This window comes from Lygodium microphyllum, unplaced genomic scaffold (assembly GCF_053477565.2).
Source record: "Lygodium microphyllum isolate KBCC unplaced genomic scaffold, Lygodium_microphyllum_v1.1.10 scaffold_51, whole genome shotgun sequence".
Classification (NCBI taxonomy): domain Eukaryota; kingdom Viridiplantae; phylum Streptophyta; class Polypodiopsida; order Schizaeales; family Lygodiaceae; genus Lygodium; species Lygodium microphyllum.
The window spans coordinates 172,880-180,781 of record NW_028229534.1 but is presented as its reverse complement, the minus strand read 5'-3'; positions in this window follow the sequence as shown (position 1 = coordinate 180,781).

Genomic DNA, 7,902 nt, shown 5'->3' with positions numbered 1-7,902 from the left:
ATAACATTGACTTTGATGGGGGGGAGGGGCACACGTGTGCCACCTCTCATCCTCCCCACTACCCCTCTTTTGGTAAGGCCACATGGTGACATGTAGACATGCCATTAGAGAAGAGCTCAGTGCCCTTGTCACAATGCCTTCCCCTCCCCAATTATTACCCACCTCACACCTATAACCCCTCCCCCCCCCCCCCGGCTTCCTTAAACAACGCCGATAATCCTCTTCTTTTACCCCCCAACTATTACCATCTTCCCCTTATAAATTTCCCCTCTCCCCCCTTTGCTACCAACTTGTGAAGGAGAGGAGGAGAGCGAGAAGCAATGAAGGGGAGAGAAGAGGGAAGGGGAACCTAGAGTAAGAGAGGAAGAGAGAGATAGAGAGAGAGAAGAGGCCCAAGGAAAATTCCTTACTTGGACGAAGCCTAGAGCACCCTCTCTCCCCATCAACACTTCCTGAGATCTCTCCATCGATTGCCTCTAGTTGACAAGGAGATTGCGAAAGTTAAGACAAGGCATAGGGAATTCCAGCACCAAGAAGTCCTCCTAGAAGAGTGATGGTCACATTCCAAGCTTCGAAATGGCCCCAAAGTGTAAACTCCTCCAAGCAACTAGAAAAGCCACAACTAGGAAGGAGGATCGAGCAAAGGTGCCACCACCAACATGAACGGGTTATGAGGCGCAAATGCTAATTCAACAATCCAAAACTAGGTACTGCCAATGTGTCTAGTATTTAGAACCAAACAATAAAGCATGGAAATCATTAGAAAGAAGTCATACTTTGCATTGCGTAACTTGCATAACTTGAAAGGTAGTCGTAAAGGCTTAATAACCATGATTTGCTACAAGTAGACTAAGCATCTACGGGTTGTGGCAGTACTAAATCAAGTACTAGGTTCGAGCTTTTGCAATGCATCATAGATTGCCAATGTATATAAATATTCCGTGTAGGTAAATTGCATCCTGTAGACCATTGGAGTGAATTAACTTGCAATTACGATGAACTCATGTACACTTGCACATAAATACTTAGGTCAGGCCTTATGATTTTCATAAATGCATGATTGGGAATTCCGCATCATATCATCAACTCAGGAAGGACTTGCATCTAGATTTGCATGGTATCATGGAGACAGCTTTAATTGTTGCACCACATAATAGGGATGCATCTAAAAAGGTAGATTTAAGATGCGCATGTGAAATGCTAAGCTTAATTGCAAGGGCCAATTTGGTAAATTGTCATTACGACCGTATTTTGACTTAGAGTCAACATGCTCTTTGGCCTCTATCCCAATAACCATCCCCAATGAGTCCAAAAACACTCTTGGGTATGAGGCCAAAACGTTTACTTACTAGTTTCTTCTTCTTTTTCCACACACTATACAATGTACACAAAATATAGATAAGATACAACATAAAGGAAAGTGGCCTTCTAAGTCAAACAGTGCATAACCGACTATACTAATCGACTGGCATTATATCTTTGCCAGGTGTAGGTAGGTGTAACAAACTAAATATAACAATTGATAAGTCAGTGACCATATGAGTATCACAATGACCACCAACGTGCTAAGTGTAGACGTGCGGACTCATCTAGCCAAGCATTCCATCACTTATGTCTGCACGTGTTGAGCTTGCCATCTCAATACTCCCCCTCAAGCTCAATTCTATCTCTGCAACTCCAAGTAGCTTCGAAACTTTTGAAGCTTCTCTACACCCAATGCCTTTGTGAAAATGTCAGCTATCTGATCCTGTGTGCTGACATATACCAAGTCAATCTCTCCTGCAAGTACCTTCTCTCTCACAAAGTGGTAGTGCACCTCAATCTGTTTTGTCCTAGCATGGAACACTAGATTCCTAGCTAGCTGTATGTTGCTCATGTTGTCACAATGAATGACAACTAGACCATCTTCTTGCAGTCCAAATCACCTAATAACTTTTGCAACCATATCACCTCACATGCTGTCATAGCAGCACCTCTATACTCAACCTCTATACTCAATAAAGCAACTGTAGGTTTCTTTTTGCTGCTCCATGTAATTGCTGCACTACCAAGGGAAAACATGAATCCACTCATAGATCTTTTGTTTGACATGCTACCAGCCCAATCTGCATCTGTGTATCCAACGACCTGTACGTCCTTACCTGCCTGATAAAAAAGTCCATAATGTAAAGTGGACTTCACATACCTCAATATACGTCTAACTGCATCCAAATGAGACTTTCTAGGCATCTGCATAAACTGACTGACAAGGCCAATAGCATAGCTCAAGTCTGGCCTTGTGATAGTCATGTAAATCAAACTCCCCACTATCCTCCTGAACATAGTAGGGTGTTCTATCTCATCCCCAACGTCAGCACTCAACTTCACATTTTACTCCAATGGTACTGAAAGAGGCTTACATGCTGTCATACCATACTTAGATAACATATCCAAGCCATACTGCCTTTGGGATAGCCACATACCATCATCACATCTGATCACCTCAATACCAAGAAAGTATCTCAGCTCACCCAAATCTTTCATCTCCAACTTCTTCTTTAAGAAGTCCTTAACTTCAACAATCCCATTGTCACTGTCACCTGTAATAATCAAGTCATCCACATAGATGACTATGATGACCAAACCTGCCTCTCCCTTTCTCACATAAAGTGAGTGATCAGCATCACAAATACAAAATCCAATATTGACAAGATACTCTCCAATCTTGTCAGACCATGCTCTAGGTGCTTGCTTCAGCCCATAGAGCGCCTTCTTTAACTTGCACACATATGTGGGATGCTCTAAATCCTCATAACCTACTAGTTGCTCCATATACACTTCTTCTTGCAATTCACCATGCAAGAAGGCATTCTTAACATCCATTTGTTACAAACTTCAACCTTTGGCCGCTGCCAAGGCAATCACACATCCAACAGTTGCCATCCTAGCAACTGGACTAAATGTCTCTTCATAATCTATGCTATATGTTTTTTGAGCATAGCCTTTTGCAACCAGCCTAGCCTTATACCTACTAACTGAACCATCTCCATTATGCTTGACTTTGTAAACCCACTTACAACAGCCAATAGCTTTCTTACCCTTAGGTAAGGGTACCAAATCCCAAGTCTTATTGGCTTCTAATGCAGCCATCTCCTCATCCATTGCTGCATCCCAATGAGCATGACCAACAACATCCTCAAAACAAGTGGGCTCAACATCCTCAACTAGTTTCACCATATAAGCATAATGGTGAGTTGCATAACCTTCAAAACCAAATCTTTTAATAGGGTATCTGACCTTGCTAGATCTCCGTACCACCAGATCACTCAATGGAGCCTTTACATTACTATGAGCTCTCTGTACACCTGGTGTCCTGAGTGAAGGAATGCCAAGGTCATCATCCAAACTCTCTAAACCACTAGAATCTCCATCAAATCCCAAATGACTGGTAAATGCATTATTACCATCCAGGACTTTCTTCTTTCCTTTGTCCTTCCCTGCAACACTTATAGATCCACCTGAAGATGTGGGGCTACTCCTTAGTCTCCCAGACCAAGGGCTCACTGTAGGTGTAGTACCAGATGATGTTTATGATCCACTAAGACTCCGTGATTCTTGTTTATCTTTCTACGCATAGCTATCCTGATCATTATCATCATCCAAAACATCACCAGCAGGTGTATACCAACTTCCCATCTCATCAAAGATAACATCCCTGCTCACTCTGAACTCACCTGTGACAGGGTTATAACAGCGATACCCTTTCTACTCTAAGGAGTATCCAATAAAAACACATTTTTTTGCCTTTGGATCAAGCTTCTTCTATAGCTCATCTAGCACATAAACGTATGCAACACAGCAGCCAAATACCTTCAAGTGCGATACATCAAGCTTCTTGCTAGTAAAGCATTCTTCACGAGTCATCCCAAGAACTATAGATGTGGGAGTTCTGTTCATAACGTAGACAGCAGTATGGACAGCCTCAGACCAAAAATGTTTGGGCATATTCTTTTCAGCCATTAATGCCCGTGCAACTTCTGCAATATGCATATTTTTTCTTTCTGAAACACCATTTTGCTGTGGGGTATACCTGTAAGTAAATTGCCTCTTTATCCCATGAGTCCTCAAGAAGCCACTGAACTCATTAGAGAGGTACTCTCCCCCTCCATCTGATCTCGAGCACTTCACTTTTAAGCCTGTTCATGTTTCAATAACTGCCTTAAAAGATTTGAAGTGCTCAAACACATCACTCTTTTCCTTCATGAAGTATACCCATAGCTTCCTTGAACAGTCATCAATAAACGTGACAAAGTATTTGCTGCCACCAAGAGATACATTCTGTGTAGGCCCCCAAACATCTGTGTGTACTACATCAAGTATATTTCTGCTCACTTCTCTATCATGCGAGAAGGGTTGTCTCGCCTGCTTACCAAACTTGCATGCTTCATAGAGTTTATGCAATTCTGCAACTCTAAAAGAGGCAACCTGTAACCAATCCTTTGGACTACATTAATTTTAGCCTTTTGTACATTTGCATGTCCAATACGCTTATGCCATATTTCAATATCTGCAACTACTCCTTTTCCTTTAGCATACATAGCAGCATCCATTGCAGGAATTCCAGCATCTAAAGTGACCAACTCTACTTCCTTTTGCGACCAACCTACACTTATCATTAAAGTCTTCTACAAAACAACCATTTGCATTGAATCAGACCTGCAACCCCTGCCCTACCATTTTTCCAACAGACACTAGATTCTTTGTAATTGATAGCACATGTAATACATATATCTAACTCTTTGTCTAGCCATCATACAAGGACAAGGAAACCTTTTCAATGTGTTAAATTGGGTGGCATGAATCATCACCCGTTTGCACATAACCTAGGTTTTGTAAGTCCTACATCTCTCCAAACCATTCAACATGACTGGTCATATGATTAGATACACCTAAATCGACATACCATACATCATCATGTGTCCCCTTTCTTGTAACTGCATTCATCATATGATGCATAACAAACAGACGCTCATTTTTATCTTCATTCTATTGTGAAGACAATGCATAGTTTCCTTGCTGCAATTTACCACTATGAATATCATCCTTTTTAGCATAACAATTGGATGCAATATGTCCTATTTTGCTACAATAATGGCAAACAATAGCATAATTTCCAGAGCCTCTGTTCTGCCATCCACCTCTTCCTCTAGAGCTTCCCCTGCCTCTAAAGTCTCCTCTGCCTCTAGAAACCTGCATTTCACCAAACTGTTGATTGAACTTGTTTTGCTGGTTATCGCCAGCGCGTTCCATACCACGGCCTCTCGAAGAGGATCTACCACGTCCTCTTCCTGAACTCGAGTAAAATGATTGGACCTATTCACCATTTCTTTCAGACTAATTGCCCTGCATATTAATCTCTTTAGTAATCATGAGAGAGATCGGCTCATCAAAATCTGGAAATGCCTTCCATACATATACTGAAGTAACAAATGATATCCATGCCTTCTCATTGTTAAGGCCACTCAAAGTGGATGAAACCAAATCATCATCATCTGGCATTGCATCAATCGCTGCTAAAGCATCTGCAATGCTCCTCACCTTCAACACATACTCATTGACAAACATTTTCCCTTTCTTCAAGGCATTCAACTCTTGCTTGAGCTGAATCTTTCATTCCTTTGTATTTATTGAAAACATGCTCTCAAAAATTATCCAAGCTGCATATGAAGTTTCTGCATTCCTAATATGTCCCAGCATGATATTTTTAATGACCGCAGATAGCCAGTACATCACCTTTTTGTCTTTCGAATTCCTTTCTTTCCATGCTTTTAACTCATTTGTAGTCGAAGGGATACCCAGCTCTGACTCCTTTTCTTCACCTGAAACAAACTCATAAAGGCCCTTTCCAATGAGGAAGTTTGTCACATGAAACTTCCATGAAGGGTAGTTATTCTTGTCGAGCTTCTCAATAATGGCATTTCCATTGTTCTCTGCCATTATCACAAACAAGGATACAACACAGCAAGCTAGTCTTCTGCAATCTTTCACAACACGTGCACAGTAATACACCGAGAAACCTTTTTCACTGATTGCTCAATAGTACATGTAATCTGCAACCTGTTTGCAGATAAACCTTATGTTTCCTTCCTGCAAACACCTCAAAAATTACAGATTCGCAATCTGTAACCTGCGCACCCACTTTTGGTCAATACAGCGGAAATCACAGTGTATCCTAAAACTATTGTCCGCAACTTTGCGACTCTAAAACGGGGCTTGAAATGGCCTTAGACGCCCAAAATAACTCACAGCAATCTGAGATTTTTGCTCGACCCTGCTTTCAGTGCCTCCATAGGCACTATCCAAGAGAGAGAGTGGAAGAATGGGAGAGCTTCTTACCCGTTGCTTGCTTGCTCGAACCTTGCTTCTTCTCCTTCACTTCAACCTTCAAAATCAGCCTCTCTCAATGGCGCGGCTCTAATACCATGTCAAGAATCACATGATGGGCGGATGTGCTTGAGTTGCTGCACCAAACGCGCACTGTATACATAAGAGGAAGCTCACTCAAGAACACAAGAAGAAAGATGGAGGCCAAAACGTTTTCTTGCTGGTTTCTTCTTCTTTTTCCACACACTATACAATGTACACAAAATATTGATAAGATACAACATAAAGGAAAGTGGCCTTCTAAGTCAAACAATGCATAACCAACTACATTAATTGACTGGCATTATATCTTTGCCAGCTGTAGGTAGGTGTAACAAACTGAATATAATAAGTGATAAGTTAGTGGCCATGTGAGTATCATAATGACCACCAATGTGCTATGTGTAGACGTGAGGACTCATCTAGCCAATCAGTCCATCATCAATGTCCGCAAGTGTTGAGCTTGCCATCTCAACATCATGGCGGGTTCGGTCCACGTTCCCATCATGGTAATTTGTAACCCCCTTGGCTAGGGTTGCCAGCCAGCTGGGGGTAGCTTGGCGTGCTCTCCATGAATTCAATCTAATCCATTAAGTTTCTTTTGTGAGCTTGGATCATCCATTCCTTTCACAAACAGTGATTCTAGATTTACAAGCACAAATAACAATGAAGGCGGGTGCTCAGGACATCTACTAAGGTGGAGTTCCCATCTTTGAACGCTTGGCATTGCCCTTCTTGGGTCTTTTCTGCCTTGGCATCAACTTCCATTATCTTCTGAGGGATAGAGGATACCCTCTTTCCGACCTCACTCCTATGTAATAAGAGTGAGCAATTACACTTTAGTTTCGGATGGTAGCTTTCCTAAGTTACTAACCTTTGGTTCTTATCTTAAGGTCCCGATCTAGGATTTCAATTGGTCAGTTGGTAACCATTGTCCCACCTTAAAATTTTTTGGGGTTCTAAGCTTACCCTAGAGTTTCCTTCCCTCAAGATAGCAGGAACTTTTGTTCATTCCTCTCGCAAGTCAAGTGTAAATTAAGCCCATTTACAATCCTTAATACTTGTGAGCATCGAATGTAACGTGGTGAATGGTCGTTCTTCTTGTGGATATGACATTTGATTTTTCTTGTGTTAACTTCGAGATGTATCATATTTTGAAAATGATATAGCCAAGAGTGTTTTTGGACTCATCGAGGCTGGTTATTGGGATAGAGGCTAAAGAGCATGTTGACTCTAAGTCAAAATATGGTCATAATGACAATTTGACCTATTTACAATTAAATCCTAGTTGGTTCGAATTAAATCCTAGCCTCACTTATCATGTAGGATTTCATTTACCAAACTGGCCCTTGCAATTAAGCTTAGCATTTCACATGTGCATCTTAAATCTACCTTTTTAGATGCATCCCTATTATGTGGTGCAACTGAAGCTGTCCATGATGCCATGCAAATCTAGATGCAAGTCCTTCCTAAGTTGATGATATGATGAGGGATTCCCAA